This window comes from Crocodylus siamensis, chromosome 2 (genome assembly GCF_052110815.1).
Source record: "Crocodylus siamensis isolate JL-2025a chromosome 2, ASM5211081v1, whole genome shotgun sequence".
Lineage (NCBI taxonomy): Eukaryota > Metazoa > Chordata > Crocodylia > Crocodylidae > Crocodylus > Crocodylus siamensis.
In genome coordinates, this window is record NC_143396.1 from 80,005,225 (window position 1) to 80,026,390 (window position 21,166).

The following is a 21,166-nucleotide window of genomic DNA, read 5'->3' on the forward strand; positions in this document are numbered from 1 at the left end:
TGTAGGTGTGGGGGGGGTATGCGGTTGGGTATGCGTAGGTGTGGGTGTTTGTGGATATGCGTGTGTGGGTAGGTGCATTGGTGCATGTGTAGATGTGCAGGTGGGAGTGGGTGGGTGGGAGGTATGTGTGGGTGCATGTGTATGGGTGTGGGTGTTTGTGGGTATGTGTGTGTGAGCGGGTGTATGACTTGGTGGGTGTGGGGGGAGTATGTGTGTGGGGTTGGTTATGCCTGTGGGTGTGTGGGGCAAGGGTATGCGGGTGCATGTGTGAGTGGGTGTGTGTATGTGTATGGGAGGCTGTGAGGGGGTAAATGTGGGTGGATGCCTCCCTGGGTATGTAGGTGTGGGTGTGTGTATGGGTGAGGGGTATGTATGTGAGTGGGTGTATGGGTGGGTGGGTGTGGGGGGTATGGGTGCACATATGGGTGGGCAGGTGGGTATACGTGTATGAGTGGGTGCATGTATGGGTGTGTGGGGCGAATACGTATGCATGGGTGGGTGGGTGCATCTATGGGTATGTGTAGGTATGCATGTGACAGTGGGCATGTGTTGGTATGCGTGTGTGAATAGGTGCATATATGGGTGAGGTGTGAGTATGGGTGTGTGCAAGGCTGTGAATTGGTGAGTGTGTATGAGGGAGTGTATGGGTATGTGTATGGGTCTGTGCATGTGTGTGAATGTGGGTGGGTATATGTATGTGTGGGGGGCAGTGTGTGTATGGGTGTGTGTTGGTGTAGGTATGGATGTGAGTGTGTGTGTGGGTCTGTGTATAGATGTGTTATAGGGGTGCTGGTGGTAAGTATGTGTGTGTGTGTGCGATGCAGACACAAAGGAGATATTGCTATTACACTCTTGAGTTTAGTCCATTTCAGAGTAATGCTGTAGTAGTTGCTCCTCAAATGGATCCCACTCTCTTACATCTCTGGATACTATTTAATATTGATTTTGTTTTTTAAAATTTCAACCACTAGGTTTTTGCTCACAGAGAAAAAAAAGGGGTGGGCGGTGGGGGAAGCATAATGGATCTGGGAGTGGGAATGTTCCCTGAAGTTATTTGGGTTGAAAGAAACAAATATCCTTACATATATCTGTGTTACTAAAACTGCCTTCACATTTACTGCCAGTGCACTCAATTATTCCATGGCTGAGAGGAGCTTGCTCTCTTACTACAAAGGAAATAAAAGGATCCCCCCAGGGTAACCACACAGATCCAAGATAGCAAAGAAAAAAGGTTTTTTTTGCTATTTTTAGTTGGTTTAATAAAATATATAACCTCTTAACCAAGAGTTTTGTTGTTACAAGGGAACACACAGAAATATCAGTTCCAGAAGTCAATTTCTCTTTTAAAATCTTCAACATTTGCATCATTATTAGAACAACAATAAACTAAGAACATCAGGATAAGACCAATATTTGGGTATGACCCACTACTCAGCTGAAAGAAGCATTAAAATGACTAGTTGTAGTCCCCCCACCCTCACCATCATAGTTACTGGGATTTCTTCAACACTAAGCAATAATTAAGACTTTAGCTCTTTACTTGTGTAATAAAAATGCAAGCCTATAAAAGTATACAAAAAGCAGACATACTCCTTTTATATGCCAGATATTGAACTTAGCTGTGATATGTGCAAAATCAGGCTACAGCCGAGCAGGGAGAGTTTGAAAACATCAGTATATAAGAAATACTACCAAAAAAAGTTAACTTCTTAACTTTACATTTTTTCCCTGCACTTGTATGTGCTTGATCTCCAAGAATTCTTTCAGGTAGCTCACTGAGCAGGAAGAATTTTTTGGACATGGCAATATAAGGAAGTGTCACAAAGTATTTTTAAATAAATTTCTATATCATGCAGATGTAACCTGGTCAGAGAATATGAGTTTATTGAGGATACTGAGCATCTATTATTATATCACAGAACAGTGGTCATTCTAAGAGAAATAGGTCTGAGTCCCCATCTTTATGCCTACTATAGGGAAGGTAACCCCCCACCCTGCCAAACAAGTATCCTTTTTTCCATGTTCATACCATTAGACTACAGATCAATCATCTGCCTGCAGGTAATTTTTTTTTCCTTCAATAAAAGTAAAAAGTAGACATAAGGGATCAAACCCCAGACACAGCAAGTATTCCTATCCAAGATAGTGACAGTCATTCAAGATGAGTATTTTTTAATACATTAGTGAAATGTGTTCAAATTATGACAATAGAATCTCACTGAAGTCCATAACTCTATGCACACATGCAGACTAGGGAGTGACCAGCTAGGTTGTAGTACTACAGAAAAGGACCTGGGGATTACAGTAAATCATACACTGCTCTTATGTTTCGTAAGTTGCTCTTGTTGCAAAAGCAGCCAACAGCATATTGGGTTGTTTTAAGAGGAGTTTTACTTGCAAGTCAAAGGAAGTGATTTTTTGCTTTAATCAGCCCTGGCTGGCCTCACTCGGAGTTCTTTGTCCAGTTTTGGGCCCTACACTTCAAGCAGCAGGTAGACAGGGTGGGAAGAGTCCTGCATAGAGCAACCAAAATTATTAGGGACTTGGGAGGCAAGACTTATGGGGAAAGGCTGCAAGCACTAAGGTTATTTAGTCTAGGGAAGAGAAGAGTGAAGGAGGATTTGATAACACTATTCAAATACCTGAAAGGCAATTACAGAGAGGAGGGAGATGGGGTTTTCCTCTGTGGCCACAGTGGGGACAGGACTAGGAACAATGGCCTCAGACTACAACAAGGGAAATTTAGGTGGGAGATGAGAAGGAACTTTCTGATTATGCAGGTGGTAAACCATTGGAACAGGCTACCTAGAGAAATTGTAGAATATCACTCCCTGGAAGTCAAGAGAAGGTTAGACAGGCACTTGGCTAGGATTGCTGAATCAGGGATGATCCGGCCTTGAGCCGGGGACTGGATTGATGATCTCATGACGTTGCTTCCAGCCCTTCTTTCCTATGGTCCTATGATGTTTTTTTTCTCATTCCCTCCCTACCTTTACAACAAGAATTATAGACATTTTTTCGAGGTGGCAGTGAAGAATTTTTGTCACAACTATAAATCTAACAGCTACAAATACAATCTATGTTGAATTAAAGGCTCACAATCCCATAGAAACATTTGGAATGAGAAGTCATCAGGATTTAACTACTGCCATATATTCACTAGAGACTGAACCTCAATACATTATGAGGCTCTAAAAAGTTTTAATAAACTTTTCTATCATCAATTTGGTTTGTTAAGCCTCAATATAATACGCATTTCTGAAATACAGCTCTACTTCCTCTGCCCCTCTCCCTGGCAGCATTACGAATCTTGGCATTTTCAGTTGCAGTATTAAGGAGTGCTGTTGTTACCCCAAATTTAACCTGGTAAATTTAGCACTCATGAAAGTCAAGAGCCAGTAAAATTAGCTGGGGCCTAAGGCATTGCAGGCACACTTCTCCATTAACTCTGTTCTTGAAGAGCAGCCCCCTCTTGAGCAGCAGTTGTATTGAATTTGTCAACTGGATGATTACAGCTCTGCACCTTGTGGGAGGTAGGATCAAATAAGGAGAAGGAAAACACTGTCTGGGGAAAAGGATAATTCCATCTTCATATGAGTGGATCTAAGGAGGGAGAAGCTACTGTCACACTGTAGAATTTACTGAGTCCTGGTTCTGATTTTTTAAAATAGTTGTAGTCAGTGCCATAGCAATGAAGTTTGGGACATGGGGAAAAGTTCACAGAAGCAGACTGCCCTTGCCCTACACTCAGATCTGGGGGGCACCTCCCCCCTTGCCCAAGAGTGCACATAGTGGTGAGACCTGCCCTTTCTCCATCCCCATACCTCCCCAAACGAGCCATTCACAGCTCCATGCCATGCCCTGGCCTGGCTGGGCAGCACCTGTTGGCCTCCCTTTACTTTGGTGCCTGTGATGGTCTCCCTGTTCACTCCCCCTTGCTACGGCACTGGTTGTAGTGGATATTATGTACAAATATGTGACCAGAGGAATACTAATTCTGGGATAGGAGATGGATGGGGAACGAGGCCTGAGAAAACTGTCCCTCACCTGCTTCACCACAATTAAAGAATCATAGAATTGTAGAACTGGAAGGGACCTACCTGTAAGATCATTGAGTCTAGTGCCCTGCCATGGGCAGGAAAGTATTGGGCTCTGATGAGCTCAACAAGGTGCCTGTCCAACCTCCTCTTGAACACCTCCAAGGATGGTGACCGCACCACCTCTGCTGGGAATGTGTTCCAGATTCTTACAGAGAAGAAGTTCTTCCTTAAATCTAGCCTGAATTTACCCTGTATAAGCTTATGTTCATTGGTCCTCAGGCTGCCTTGAGGTGCCTTCCTGAAGAGTTGCTCACCGAAATCTTGGTGTTCACCCCTGATTTACTTGTATGCAGCTATCAAGTCACCTTTCAGCCTTCTTTTACTGAAACTGAATTGCTCAAAATTAGTCCTGAGCATGCAGAAGAGCCTTGCAGAGACTGAAAGGGAGTGAAGGATATATCTCCTAACCTCCACTCCATTCTCATTAAAAATGACACTTTAACAGAAATGAAAATTTAGGATTTGGGATGTATGGGTTTGAATCCCTTCAGGGTGAGGAAGGCTTGAACTTGTGCCTTGCACTTCTTGGGCAAATGCATTTGCCACTGGGTTACTGGTCAGGAGGTGGGTGTTACCACCACCACCACCATCTGTCAAGAGTGAATGTGAAACACTGTTAATCAGATGTCCCAGTTCAGCTAGCTGTATCTTCTATGAGTGTCCTGGATCCCATTATGATGGAAGCACTTCCCTTGCAGCCCTGAGGTAGGTGCAAGGGAAAGAGAATGAGTTAAGACATGCCCTTCTTTAACTATTTCCTCTTGGAAAGATGTAAGTGCTACCCACCTGAGCATCCAGGTTACCATGGTGTCTGGATATTCATAAAGAGAAACCTAGGCTATTTTACGCATTGAACAGAAAGACTAAGAACCACCTTATCTCTATGGATCATCCTCTTTGGGGAAGGTATCTATATACTGTTGCAACACTTAAGTGAGGCATTTTAGAGCTTGACAAAGTCCTGGCCATGGTCGATAGACTCCAGCATCTCAGAAAACAGTCTCACTTGCTTCTGAGAATGAAATCTTAGAGAGAGCAAACAATAATGAACTTCTATCCACTACAGATTACATAGGTGACTGGTCTAATCTGTTATGGCAACTCCTAGGAAAATAAATAGGATTGGTTAAGAGTTGCAATTAAATTTAAGGTGATTAGAATACATTTCAAATTAAGATGATCATCTAGCTTCTAACTGAACAACAACATAGTGGAAGCCAAATCTTAACCTCTGGGGAAGATATGTGGGAATGCAGAAAAAGTTAAGCAACTTCCAGAGTTGGACAAAAGAAGTTCAAGACCTGAACCTGAGAGTCTGGTTAGTCAGTGTGTCTTTCTCTCTTTGGTCTAATGGATTTACTTATACGAAGTGAAACAACTCCAACAGGAAAGTTTGAGAGATTCATCCCTGAATAGCCAATAGCCTGGCAACTACAGCATGCACATGGAATGCAGGAGACTGAGCTTCCTGTCTCTGGTCTGAATCGGGCATAGCAGTACTTGAATTCAGAATTCCTCTTGCCTTGACTGCTGGGCTATTGGCTACATTATGGGTGGTTCCCCAAGCAGGCTTCCCCTCTTACTTCTCATTAAAAGCTATGAAAATTGTTGGATTTACCTAGGTTCCAAAAAACCCCAACATTTTTGACATCTCAAACATTTCTGCAGCTGGGAAAACTATTTCCCTATACCTATACTCCTTTATTTGTAGGAGAGGTCACAAATTGTTCACCTCTGATCAGACAAAGACAATTGCTAAGACAATTTTTTAAACAATATTTTTTAAACATTAAATACTCCTGTTTAGTCAAATACACCACCTTGAAACTAGAATTAAAAAAAATATGTAAACAGCAAGTACAGATGTATTTACATATTCACAGCTTTGGCTGACTTGGACTTGCAGATGGGGAAACATGTATTTAGGTATGCTTGCCAAAACACTCTCTCTCAAACTGTAGTTACAGTAAGACTTAGAACTCAAATATAATATGTGATAAAATAATCTTATTGAGTTCAATAACTGGCATTACGCAACACTCCTTATCAGGTTAACTATTAACAGTGTAGATTTTACTATCTAGTTATCATTGATGTATAAGGTATGTGTAACATAAGAATCAGATGCCTGGATTTATAAATAAACATATAGTAATTTATAGAATAAATAAATAGACAAACAAAAGGTGTAAAAATGCCATAATTTTTCAGAGACGTCAGCTGCACTAAACTCACTGGCATTATTACACTAATAATTTTTTGTTGCATAATTCAGATATAATTTCCTTAGAGAGGGAAGGATGGTTCATGTCTCATGACCCACAAATGTCCTCCAATTGTGTGCTTCCTAATTTGCAACTGGCCTTCTCCTCTACCTGCAAACCTGTCAGTAACTGGTTGTGGATTTGGATGGATATTTATCATTCTTAGCATGTTTCCCCAAACAGTTCTCATCTTTGGTTTAGTGGGAAACAAAATCTGTGGTTTCCCTTACCTATCAATACTTATTTCTATTCCATTCACATGTGATTAGAGATGGGACAGGTGGGAGAAACACTGATGAGATATAATCAAACAGATAAATATAGTGATTTCTGAGGAGTCAGAGAGGTGGATCAGAAATTACAACCAGTAAGAATAATATGGATCTAATAAATTCCTTATGGGTGAACGAAGTATAATAATATCAGAGTTGAAAGAGGTACATAGCTGTGTTAGTCTGAAGACAGGCAGAAGTCATGGCAGGGTGCCACTACCAAAACTGGCTACTGGTAGCAGATTTTGAGAAGCAAGCATTTCTTGTTTAAAACACATTTGTGTGAGAAGCAAAGAGCAGCAAAACACATCTAGAGAGGCTGTCTTAGGTTCTTTTGGACTGTTTGCATGAGGAAGCTACTGGCTGACTTTCCTCAACCAGTGGAAAGCCACATTTATTATGGCTATAGCAAAGAAAATTCCATTCCCCCCACACCCCCGCCATCATCTGTGTTCAAGTTTAATCACATCACATTTCTTGTATTCCAGAACACTAATGGAATGCAGAATCTTGTTCAGCATTTGTTTCTTTTTTTAATTTTAACAGGATTCCCCCAAAGACTTAAGTGCCCGAGAGCAACTGGAAGAGTTGTTACTCTCCAGGCTAGCAGCTACATCTGTTTTCAATGAACATTGGGTTCCTCCTTTTAAAGCATACTTAGACCCAAGGGTGCCCATATAAGTCAAACAGATGAAGCATGAATTCATGAACTTGAGAGGATTGTCTATTTCTGCATGCTAAGATTTCAGAGCTGAGCATGTGAAGCTTTGTTTAGTTGATGTATAGTATACACTTGTGGGTAAAATGTTCACTCTTACAAGTTTTTGGGGGGTGGGAGGAGAAGGGGCAACATGAGATTTTACTTAAGTGTTTTCCGACTGATGCTCTCATGCTGACTTCAGTATTGTCCTCGGCAAATTTGTTCCATAATTTGCTTGAAAAGTTATATTAACAGTGCCTAAAAAGGTTGGCACAAGACAATTTAGGGAAGCAGGGAAAATCTCTAGGAAGCAGAAAGAGGTTTATCATAACCCATTCATAGGGATTTTAAAAACCAAACACAAGACATGTATCAAAACAGGACTTCTTGTTGTAAGGACCTTCTCTCTTCTCTCTCTCTCGAACTAGTGACCCCAAGAATCCTAGCTGATCACTGCAGACATCTCCTAGTGAGACATAAAAGATTTCTACAAAGAAAACTAAATCCCTGGAAACTATTAAGATTGTCTTTCCCTTCTTGAGGATTAAAGGCTCAGGTGGAATGCTAGAGGAAGCTACCTGGAAAGTTTCTTGTCTTAGGAGAATGTTCAGTCTGAAGATCACACTACTAAATCTATTCAGTGTCTACATTTATTCAGCATCAACATTTAAAAACTCTAGTAAGAGTAATTTTAGAACCACCCCTATCTGAAACCTTCCAAAATACCCTCAAAAACATATGGTGTTTGCCCCCCCAGGCTCTGAAGGAGTTCCAGACCAGACATTGTTTAGACACAACCATGCAACTTCAGGTATCTAGGTGTTTTGCTTCCCAAACTTTTCCTCAGTGAGACTGTGTTTATGACCCCACTTCCTCAACATGACCCCATTTCCTCAGCATGGTCCCTCACTGCCAACCCACAGCCTCCTGGCCCTGCCGGTGCCCCTCACTCCCAACCCACAGCCCTGCACTGTCCCCAGGTGCCCCACGGCCCACAGTCCCCTGTCCCCCCACCCCAGCAGCACTCGAGCCCTGGCTGCCACCTGCAGGAAGCAGCAACTGCTGAGGTTAGAGCGTGTAGTCCAGCTCTCTCCTGCTGTCCCCACTCCTGTGGGCAGCATGGCCAGAGTGGAGGCCCTGAGGGGTGGGGAACATGCAGGCTGTCAACTATGGGCCCTGCTGCCCTTCCTCCAGGGCTCTGCAGCTCAGTGGGTGGGACCTGGTGATGGAGAGAGCGCTGTGCCATGACCCCATCTGCTGATGTTGTGACCCCATTTGGGGTCGTGACCCACTGTTTGGGAACCGCTGGTCTAGAGGTCATATAACCAGAACAGCAAGAATGCCAGATAACAAGATACTGAACAAGTTTATTTTGTGTAGAGACTAAATGTATTGGCCAGCCTCATCTACCAACACTTTCCCAGACCTCTCACCTCCTTCCTGACTGTCATTGCAGATTTTCATACAAATTGCTACGTCTTTACTTAAAAGAGAATAAAAGTGCATATACTAAGGTAATGAAGGTAATCACATTCTGACATGGAAGAAGTTCATAATCCAGAAGAAGCTCATTCACAGCCCAGTCTAAGAAGACACCCAACAATGATTTTCAGAAGACTACCAAAACAAGCTGTAAAATATTAGTTTCAAAACTTGTATCTTCTATTACTCATTTTCCCCAATTATTTGCTCTGCCATTCTAAAAATCTGGAGAGGAAAAGATTACAAAGGAATGAATACCAGCTCATAGCAGTGCCTAGCTTGTTTTATATCATTATTGTATTAGCAACTGAAGGCTCCCTAGGTTTTGGTTGAATAGCCAGTAAGCAATTTTTGACAAGAATTAGCAGTATAGCAAGAAGTTGATGGAGCCACCTTTGTAAGTTGGGCTTAATATTGGCTCCTTGAATGCTGCATTAACAAAACTGTCTTCTCCCCATCCTATTTCTCAACACTTACAAATATTTTACAAAGTTAAGAAATCATTTAAAAATGATAGTTACCCTTCCCTCCCCAGTGAGACACTATCACAGTTCAGAACATGAAATGTAATCTTCAGGGTTAGGGATTATGTTTTTTTTTGTTTTGTACTCTCAGAAGAAATATTAGCTGGATGAAAAAAGGATTTGTTATATTGATAAAAAAAAATCAAAAGATCTTTTAAGATTTAAAAAGACAAATATGTTGCACAAAATTAAGTGCAGCCTAACAATTATGAAAATCTATATTTATCACATAATAAGTACTTACTCGAAAAGCAAGTCCTAAACTGGCAGCAAGGTGAAGTAAATAAAAACCTGTCATTTATTGAAATATGTCATGACAATAAGATCGCTTAAAATAACACCCCATTGTAATATATCTATCCTACCTACCCACCAAACAGCAGGTTGAGAAAAAAAAATTATATCTTGCTGCCACAAACCTATGAAATAGGCAGAATATTCTTAGCCTCCTTTTAAGGAAACAAAGAAATTAATTTAAGCCAAGTGACAGTGCTGCATTTTTCAAGATGTTTTTTCTGAGACATTGAAGCATACAGAACAGCTGACAATTTATTGCTAGCATCTAAAACTGCTTGCAGAGAAAATACATAATTAAAACCAAAAGGAACAAAATCTTGTGTTTTAGACTATGGTGTAGAACTATTTTCCATATTATAGAAGTACTTTCATTTTGATCCTGGGATTTTTTTTTAACAATATCTTTCCATCTGATTTGGCACTAAAACAACTGGTAAATTGTTGGCACATATTTTATGCCAGTCAGAGTGGATATTTAAAGAAGTCAAAAAGTCACAAACAGTTGAAATACCATATTCACTACTGTTATATTTACACTTGCCAGTAAACAGACAGTAGATGTATCTACTTTTACGTAAGAAGAAATCCTATTCTCCTATCATTGTCAATACTTTCTTTTGCAACTGTGTAAAGATTAGACTGCATTTAGTAAATCCTTGTGTAAATGAGAGAAATCATAAGCCAAACTAAGGAAATCTCGCTGAAAACACACACACACATATTTTTTGCATAATTCCAATTTCTAGTGTACGTTTTGAGAGGTATTTGGGAAAGAAATGCTCATGTAAGTTTGTTCTTGATACAAAGTACTTGTGATTGTATTGTAGATGGCAAAAGATCAGTGGTTGTTACCTTGTGAATGAGAGGAGTCAATTTTTGAGAGCTTTCATATGAAATTAGGAGTCACTACTATTTTTTGAAATTTTAGTTACAAGGTTATTTAAATAGGCTGCAACTGTATAAATCAGAATATAAACGGATACAAGATCCCTGCTCCAATTTAACTAAATGCAGCATAACAAAAGATCTTATTAAAAAGGATAAAGAGTGGGATCAACACAGCAAGTTTCATGGATTTTAAGGAAGGAACTGAAGAAAATGAACAGTGTGACTGTTTGCCATATGGGAAGTGAAGAGGTTCATAAAAAATAAAAAAGCAGAAATAAAAGACTTGTAAAAGGCATACTTGGGGTTTTTATTTAAAACATTCCATTTGTTTATATATGCTTTATAGCATTCTTCTTTGGAGAAAGCAATGTCAAACATAATGTGTGATGTCTGCAAGAATGATTTCCAGATAAGATATTTTTGGCATAAACACCATGAACTGGGTCAAATGGGGGGAAAAACTTCCCTATAGATCACCTAGTAGAGACTGCTGGCTTAACCATAGGGGATTCAGTTCACGCATCAGCAGCAGTGGGCCTCCCAAATACATCAATCAATTTTTTTATATAGACCCAAGCTTTCCTTGGCTGTTTGGATAGCTGCAGAGTGAGGGGTGAGCTTCAGCAGACTGCCTACCTAACCTATTTTTGGTACAAATCTCCTTTCATCATTTGAAAAAATCTTAAAAATGCCATTCAAGAGGATTAGTTGTGCAGCAGTAATTCTTAAAAGAAACTTGAGATAAACCATGCGTTTCTGTTGCTGATGTAGGAAAAAGTTAGTTCAGGAAATTACCTAGTACCTAGTTATTATTTTAAAAAGTTTTGCTTTACACAGAGAACATTGTTCCTTCTAACACAAGGAGGGGGTGTGCATGTGTGTACATGTACAGGCATGCTAACACCTTTCACAAGCTATTCTCTAGGTCTGGTTTTAGCCTACAGCAACTGAAGTTCTTCATGTCCACAATTTCCATTTTTAAATACAAAATACCAAATTAGTCTCCCTACTGTAAATAGGCACATGAAATATGTATAGAGCTTAAGGATTCTACAGTTCTCACTGACTTGAATTGAGTTCCTCTGGGTGCTCAGTACTTTTGAAAATCAGGACACATATTTAAGCACCAAATAGTAGATTCAGATTCATGTCTAGAGGATTCCACATTTTGGAAAACATAATTATAGACAGTAGCAGTTATACAAGCTAGTTATGGTATTAACAGACTTTTTTACATAACACCAAACTTATGCCCAGAATTTTCTCAATTACAGACATCCCATTCATTATCCCAGTCCATGTTCAAAAACACCAACTATTTCTATCAGGTGATTTTTTTTTTCCTCAAGGCGGGTTAACGGTATAGGATTCACTCTCTTATCTGATTAAGTTTATTGTCTCATGTCAAGGCCACACAAGTCCAGAAACTGTATGTGGCTTTCTTCAGACCTATACTACTTGCAGTAGCTAGCAGGGCTTATTCCAAAGTATTCCCTAATCACCCCAAGCCTCTGCCAAAGCAAACAAGATTTCCTACTCCTGGCCTAGCAGGTTTGACATGTATGACTTTACTACTTTGAGATGTTATGAGAAAAAATGTTTAATATTCTAGTTAATTTTAAGTATAGCATTTTTAATTAGCCTTAGACCTCAGGGGGATGGGAATAGCCACACAAAGCATTACATTCCACACAACGTTAAGAATGTTTTGCATGTCTCAGAATTAAATCACGACACTGTTTTCTCATGATTGCAAAATGCAAATATGGGGATGCAATAGCTTTTATTTAATGAGTTAACATAAGCTCCCAAACCTACAGTAGCTATCTATAAAAGGTGGTGTATTAAAGGACGTAATTCCTGCCCATACAATGTTTTACTATGGTTTTGAAATTTTGTCTTCATTTTTGGTGTTGGTATGATGACACAGGGTAGGAAAAAATACAAGCCTTTTCTTAAACATTAAAAAAGAGCTGTTTATGCCATGCAGAGTTTGGTTATGGACATTATATAAACAACAAACGCACATTTCTAACAATATTTGTGTTTAGTGCACCCCTATGGCAAGAATGTTTTCCTGGTTTTACATTGGAGAAAGCTTTCTGAACTCATAAAATGTTAAACTAGAAACATTTGTCGCAGCATTACCTAGACAGACAACAAACACAGTACAGTGCTGGAACTGATATGCTGAAAAGTTTTAAATAAAGAGGCTGGTTCTTTTTTCCCCAAAGGTGACTCTTGGAGGGACATTTGAAATTATAGTGCAGATCTTTTAGGAAAGCATAATCATTGTGGAAAAACAATTAGAAAAATTCGAATGCAAGTTTGACGACAGTTCTGGAACAGACCATTTCACATTGGTCTGCAAGGTATGAGTCAAACACCTGATGTAACTGCATGGTTGATGCAAGCAGGATTTATGATGCGAGATGGCTAATCCATGCACAGAGTATTTCTAAACGTCTTAAGCAGACTTCCTAGTGCTCATAGTGTAATCCTCCTTGCATTCTCTGCACAAGTTCAACTATGGTTTAATGAACTGAAGAGGCCAGCTGCACAAGCAGATCTGGAAATGTTGTCTAGAGATCTTGCTCCTCCAGCACTTCCAGCTGCTTTATTGATGACAGTTGATCAACAAATGTAGGAAATTACCCATACAGCATTCAGAGGCTCATTGCTGCTGCACTTGTGTGCTGTATAAGAAACAGTTAAGCTGCAAACAGTCCAGACACAGTGTTAATGAGCAACGTCACTGGGAAAAAAAGCTTTCTTTTAAAAGATTTTGGTTTTTTATCGAATTTGCTGGAAAACCGGCTTTCTACTTTTGCATCCAGTGCATGAACTCATGCAGATATAACTATTAGCAAACCTAGGCTTGAATCACTGAGATGGGAAGACAATGCTTCCAATCCTTGATTTCTTTCCCTATTTATGCCATTTAGGATGACATTACAGCACCTGAGTGCCAAATTTTTCAGAAATGAAATCCTAATACCATACACCATTTAGAGATTTCAGCCAATAAAGAATACATGCATGGCAACATCAATAACTTCCTTATCTGAAAGACTGAATATGCTGGTTCTCCTTTTCAGGTAAAAACATATTTCATCTCTGTAAGTTTAAGTGGAGTTGTCAAAAGGATTTTCTTCAGAATAATTTTTTACTCCACCTGTTCTAGTAATTGTTATGGGTTAATGTTGCCTTTATATAATAGATCAGTCTCAGAGGCAACACTGACTAAAAGTTTACCCTGAACCTGCAGTATAAAATAGAAGGTACCTCTCTAGCACAGGAGCATATTCCTCTACATTTAAAGGGTACAGTATATTTGGGATATGATTGAATCCCTTTCTAGCAATATACTAACTACATGGTACAATTTTAGCTAGTGATTTGTTAAGTATGTATATTTTTGGCAGCAACCTGAACTGTTTCCAACAGCATCTGAATACCTAAGCATTTGGATTTTCAACCATTTCTTCTTATTTGTGAGAAAACCTTGTTTTAAGAGAAAGAAAATTGTACTTTTTTAGAAATCAGAACTAAAAACTGAGTTGTCAGTTGTATTGCTATGCTTTTATTTTCGGCCATTACTTTTTAAAAACACAATAGCTAAATTATCCTTTTTCAAAACAACCAGATAGTTCTGCCTCAGTGCAAATAAATATGTTTAAATGTAATGTTTTGTAGCATCTATATGATATTATATTATCAGACAAGTGATTCAAAGAAAACCTTTGAATTTAATTGATTTAGGGTAAAGACAGGCAAAAGAAACACCAACGATGAGCAAAAGAGGAAAAATAATCCATTGTGCCAGTCCAGAAAGGAAGGATCGCATCAAGCCCTAGAACACAATGGAATTCTGGTGAACATTTTAAGGGGTGTTTCATTAATGGTACCAGTTGCCACTGTCTGTTTCCTTAGATTGCCTCTAGAAGCCTGATAACATTAATCACCATATCATAAAAATAATCTTTTAAAAAGACCCCTGTTTTTGTGGGTTGTTTTGGCATCTCAGGTAAGGAAAGTTCTAGGGAAAAATCACTAATATTGTCTCCCCATTAAAGACTCATATTGGAAAAAGGATGGATAAAATTATATTGCATCATTTAAGAACCCTAGAGAGGTGTTTTTTTATACTATGATGTACGTGGTCTTTACAATAAGTGCGTTCCAAGAGGAGCAGGTACACCTTTAAGTATGACACGCAGCAGCAAGGGACTGGACTCAGTGACACAGTTCTAAGGTGGCTCTTTCTAATCCTGTGTCGGGTTTCTAAACATCTTTTTGCTGCCTATGTATCTACCTAAGTATTAAAAATGGATCATTTTAGCTTGCAAATGACCATGTTTCCTCCAAATTTTTATTGCTGTTGTTTAAAAGTATAGTAGGTTGCTGAGTGATAAGGACAGTCAACTGAAGTTCTTATGAAGTCAAGTAATATGAAATACTATTCTAATTTAAACAGCAAGTAGGTCAGTTCTGTGTATGCTTATATAACACAACACAGCACATGCTTTTTCTAAAAGTTGTCATCACCTAAAGAAAGGCATTTTGGCACCATATATATATATTATATATTACACTGTACATGCTGGTCCAATAAAACTGATCGCATTAGCTACCTGTGTAATTACATGCAATAAAAGTATTGGGCAAAAGTTATGAAGCCTTTCAACTATTTATAGTTAATGATGTGTTCTTCCTTAAGCGCCTATGATCCCAGAGGTCTTGATCAGTTTTGCAAGCGTCATCCCATCTGCTTACTATATATTACAGGTCTTTCCTATAAATACATTTCCAAAGGCAAAATTAAGTTTCTAGTTTATTTTTCATGTTAAGCAAAATAAAGGAGAGCAGTAAAGGGCAAGAATAGACTGATATCACCAAATGACTGATATACTAACTTGCATGCTTCCCATTATTAGATAAACTAGTTCTATGGGACCACAAAAGAGTTAGCTATTTTTTTTTAAGGGACAACAGCAGCTTGCCAAATGTTCTATAAAGAACAAAAAAACTACTTATAACACAATTGAAAAACGCTTGTCTTAACAACACATATTTTATCATGCAGGTTCCTAGTAGAAACTCCACAAGTAAAGCTGCCTTTTAAAATGATTGTAAGTATGGGCAATAAATTTCCCTTTTTTCTAAATCGGGGTGGCTGTCAAACCTGCTTGGCCCCGTGGACCAGATGAGTGGCTTGAGGCTGATGCACAGGCCGGATCAGCCCCAGAGACTAGCCCTGCATGCCAAATCTGGTATGTTTCCTGAAGCAGCCAGAGCGGGCAAACCTGCTCCGGCCACTTGGGGGCTGTACTGCAGGCAGTGGCTGCTCCAGGGTTGTGCGGCACACACAGCTCCAGAGCAGCAACCCAGCACCAGTGTAGTAGAGCAGGTGTCCTGTGCAGCACAGCTCTGGAGCAGCAGAATGGGGCCATGCCGTATGGCTGCTAGGGTTCCCATATTTCCAGGTCCAAAAAAAAAAGAGGACAGCTGTCATGGGGGAAGGGAGGGGGAGTGAATATGATGGGAGGTTCAGCAGTGCCCTGCTCTGTCCATTCTGTTGCCCCTGACTGACAAGCCACATGCCCCCCATCCAGCCCTGCTGCTGCCCCTCACTCTGGATCCACTGAACTCAGCCCTGCCAGCGCCTCTCACTCCCAAACAGCAGTACCCTGCCCCCTACCCCTTGCTGCTGCCCCTCACTCCCAACCTGCAGCCCCCTGCCCTGGCTCCCAGCTGTGCTGCTGCCCCTCACTCCTGACCCACAGAACCCTGACCCCCAGTCCTGCCAGTGCCCCTCAATCTCAACCTGCAGTCCCCTGGTGCTGCCAGTGCCCTGCACACCCAATCCAAAGTCACCCATCCCATCCCCCATGCCCCTCACTCCTGATTTGCAGCCTCCTCCCCCCTGCCAATGTCCCTCACTCCCGACCCACAGTCCCTGCTCCCCTGCCAGTGTCCTGAGCCTGAAGCGGCTAGTTTGGGACAGAAGAAAACTCAGACATTTGCTCTTTTTTAAAAAACCCAGCACAGCACAGGGGAGGACATGTCTGGGAAAACTTGGACATATGGTACCCCTAATGGCTGCTCTGCCACTCCAGGATGTGTGCTGGAATGTGTACAGTGGCCAGAGCAGGTGCCATGTGTAGCAGACGGGGCCATTCAGTACACCCTACATTCTGCCTGTGGGTCAATACTGGGGGCTGGATGATAGGGCTCTAAGGACTGGACGTGGCCTGTAGGCCATGTCTTTGATGTCCCTGTTCTAAACCAAGCGACCATTCAAAATAAATTTTCATACAAGATTAGAAAAAAAACCAATGGGTTTAAAAATCTAGTAATTTTTTCTTATCTTCATAATTATTTTCTGAAACTGTCTTTGAACTAGAACTTCATTATTAAGGTTATTTTCATGGAAGTGTTTCGTTTTATTGGGTGATCTTTAATTGTCTTGGTAGAGTGGTGAGTCTAGAACAACAAATAGTTTTGGAGGGATTTCTTAAATTTGGTTTTGGACTCACTTTTACCAGCTATTAAGAGTTTGCATGCAACACACATAACCCTGATTGACTAGGGACTGGATTCAAGCAAACCTATTTTTATAGGATATTTTATCCTGGAATAGAAAATGTTATGCTCTGCAACTGACACAAATGCTGGTGCAGAAAACATTTTTCATTAGCACTGTGATTAATGTCATAACTCAAGACCTACCATCTTTGTTATATCCCCTTCTCCATTTATCTAGTAAAATTTATGGATATTTAACACATAGAAAATATAACTATGAAGCATTTAGGACTACCATGCATGCAAAAACCCATCCACAAAAGAAATGAAAAGTGAAGCTACTCAACAGCCAGAAACTTACAGGCATATATTTTACCATGGCTAAAGCCATCATTAATTTGGCTACATATGTTAACCTACTGCAGCAAAAAAACCCAAACAAAAAACCTTTATACCTTGCTCTTGAATACATTTCCATTATGGAAGTCAAGAATGTGAATAATTCCTTTGAAATCAATATCCTCATATCATTAAACAAAATAGGAAAGTAAACAATAGGCCTGTGCGTAGCAGCTAGTATTTGCTTTGGATTTGACCGATTCTGGGGACAATGATTCAATCTGGTGATTCAAATCACTGTCCTGAAGCAATTTGGCTGAATCTAATTTGGAGATTCAGCAGCAGAATTTGAATCTCCAAATCACCCAGGTCCATCTCCGCCAGGACTCACTGGGTGCTGCCAGGCGGGGAGCTGGGAGGCGATCCCTGCTGCCCCACACTGCCCCACGCTGTGTGGGGGGCTCAGCATGAATGCCCTGGCCTCCCCTCACTCCCCTAGCCATACCACAGGTGCCCTGCCTGGGCCAGCTCTGGCCCTTTAAGAAAAAAATGAAAAAAACAAGAAAATCCCCAAATTCACTGTTCCTGCTGGCAGGCGGACAATCCCCACTGCCCTTTGCTGCCCCATACCACATGGGGGGCTCTGCATGAGCCCCTGAAGCCCCGAGGCTGCTTCAGGAGAGGTGAGCCCCAGGACTTTTCTCCGTTTTTTCCTTAAAGGGCCAAAGCTGGCCTGGATGGGGCACCCATGGGGGGGCTGAGGGAGCAAGGGTGGGGGTCAGGAGGCTTATGGCAGAGCCCCCCATACAGTGTGGGGCAGTGGGGATCATCCCCCCCGCCCCGCCAAGAAGCACCCGGTGAGCAACAGGGCTTTTCCTTAAAGCACCGGGAGCTGGGGTGGGCAGGGCAACCATGGTGGGGGCTAGGGAAGTGAAGGGAGTCGGGGTGGCTGGCAGGTGTCTCCCCATTGTGCCTAGCCCGCCTTCCCCACCCCTTACTTACCAGCCTGGAGTTCAGGTGCAGCTGCCTGCTGCAGCTACCAGGGACTGCCCAAATCATCAAAGCTCTCTGAATCTTTTCTGAAGATGTGCCCATGTGGCCTGAGGCAGCATGCAGGAACACAGTTTCGCACCAGCGCAGCCTGGCTGCATACTGGGGACTTAGGGCAGGGGAGATAGTGCAGGAAGAAAGGGAGAAAAAAGGTTAGGTTCCCCTAACCCAGGGGTTGGCAATTATTTGGGTGGGAGGGACTCTTAGGGAGTTTTAGTGAGCTGTGGTGCGAGGGGGAAGCTGCTGACCTGGTCCACAACAGATCACCAAAACTCCCTAAGTAGTGTTCTGGGCCAAGTAATTGCCCACCTCTGGTTTATTTCATCTCAGAAGTCCAGATCTTCAGCACCCGATATTGTCAGATCTAAACTACAGATTTGTTAAGAAAACAACCAATCAATCACACAATCATCCCCCTCCCCCCCACCATTCAGTGAAAGCTATTTTGATTCCCATTTTAAGTTGTGTTTTTGTTCCAAACTATATAAAAAAAGTATAGCTCCAACTATTTTTAAGGGGAAAAGTATCCCCCTTGACACATCACTCTTCGTTAAAGCTCAAGATGGTTTGAAAAGGTTCTGATCAAACCTAATTGATTCATATTCTGACAGAGGTTAAGCAAGGAAAATTCTCATCTAAAAATATGAATGTTTCAGAACATTATGTTAGGGAAATTATTTGGCAACCTCACTGAACTATTTGTTAATGGAATTCTTCGTTACACACAGGGTGCATCTACATGTGCCAATTTAAGGCTTTAGCCTGATTTAAGGTGCATCATAGGTGCGTGTCTACACATGTGCACCCTTAATGCACCTTGAAAATGGTGATCCTAGGACATTCATGCTTATAAATTTGATACTTGCTTTTGCAGGTATCATATTCAGGTGCTAATAGCTAACGTGCATTAATACATGTATAGATGCATTAATGCTCATTAACACTGTGGATGGACTGGCTTGGGATTAACTTTAGTCCCATGTCACGGGTGTTAATGCCCTTTACCACATGTATGTATAGACGCTAACCTAGATCACCTTAATGTGCTTTAAGCTAATGTGCATTAAATGTAGTCACACCTAAATGCACATGTAGACATGCCCACAGACACAGTTTTCTAATGTTTTCTACACAAATCCAAATTTGATTAAAAGTACAATACCTACACACCCAAAAATCAATCAATGTACAAGTGAACTGTATAGCTATAAACATCAGTAATGGCAAAGGCATAGTTACTTAAAAGGATACAATTAGATCCAACTTAAGGATTTCACATGAGTTTATAAACTTAGGCAGGGAAATACATGGTATTTAAGCAGTCAGCAGAGCCCTGAAGAGTACATAAGGAGCAGCGTGCCTGGCACAAGAGAAAATGCGGCGAGGGACTTAAGAAGAGTGGAGCCAAAAAAAGCTGGGGAGCTGCTCCCCAGTGGGCAATAGGCCCAAGGCTCCTGAAGCTACCACTAGAGGGGCAGCTTGGGAGCAGTGCGAGACCGCTCAGGCTGCTGACAGCGCACGGGGCTGTTGTGGGGAGACACGGCCCTGGAAGTGATGTGAGACCGCTTGGGCCCATTGCGGTGCACAGTTTGGCGCACAGAGCCCAGGCTTTGGGAGCTGCAAGTGGGGGCTCAAGCCTGCAACTCCAGCAGGTGGTTGGGCATCTCAGTGTGCATTTCAGTGCATGGAGCCCAGGCTTTGGGAGCCACAAGCGGTGGCTCAGCCTGCAACCCTGGAGGACCAGTGGGCCAAACCCTGGAGTGGCACCAGGCCGCTTGGGTTTGCAACTGCTTTCCTGGCATGAGGCTGAGCACCCAGAGGCACCAGCTGGGTGCAACAGGAGCCTAGAGGTCTGGGTTTTGGGACCTGCACTAGGTGGCCTGAGCCCCAGTGAACAGTAGAAGGCTGAGTGGGCATCAGGACCCACATGAGGTGGTCCAGGCCCTGACGGAGGATCCAAAGGGCAGGGACCAGGACGGCACAACAGAGCATGCCTGACTCCAGGAGATCCTTCCCAGGTGGATCCTTGGGCTTGTGAGTACCTGGGGAATGGGTCCCCTTTTTCCACCCCAGCAGGAAAAGGGGAGGTGCCACGTTCTTCACCCTGAGGGAATGCTGAAGTATCTCACCCAATAGAGTATGTGGAAAAAGGAGGGAAGACTTGTGCCTCCTGTGTAGGAACCAGTTATATTTAGAGATAGTTATAGATATTGATATATATAAATATATACCAGTGTTGTAATAATATTAAGATGATTCAGATTGGGTTGTTTAGTTTATGTGTGACTTTATTGAAATATATTTGTTTTTATTTGTTTATTTATCTGTGGTTATTGTATATATTTGTTTCTTTTATGATCCATATTGATTTGTAAATATTCTTATTGTATTGTATATTAATAGCTATTTTATTATTGGATAAACAATTTACAGGATGGAGGGAGAATACAGTGACACACGAGCTCCATACTCCTTTCATAGATATGTATGCTGCAATTACCAGCAATGACAAGAAGTCCTATAGTGATGGGTGAGTGATACAGCAACAGACATGGCAGTGAGTCAAGCCTATAAGCAAGCATAATAGGAGTCAATTGTTGTTGTCACTTAGCGTGTCTGTTCATTAAGTAGACCACCCAATTACTAAATGTTCAGAATGAGGCAAAGCACTCAGGTGTGATGGATTATGTGCTTTATTGTGAGATGCCCAACAGCCAGGATG

At 41.4% G+C, this 21,166-nt stretch overlaps 1 protein-coding gene across 5 annotated transcripts in view; it reads right to left on the reverse strand.

Moving 5' to 3' along the window:
• PALLD (palladin, cytoskeletal associated protein) overlaps window positions 1-21,166 on the reverse strand; it is a 340,183-nt gene that overhangs the window by 242,986 nt on the left and 76,031 nt on the right. The window lies entirely within an intron of this gene.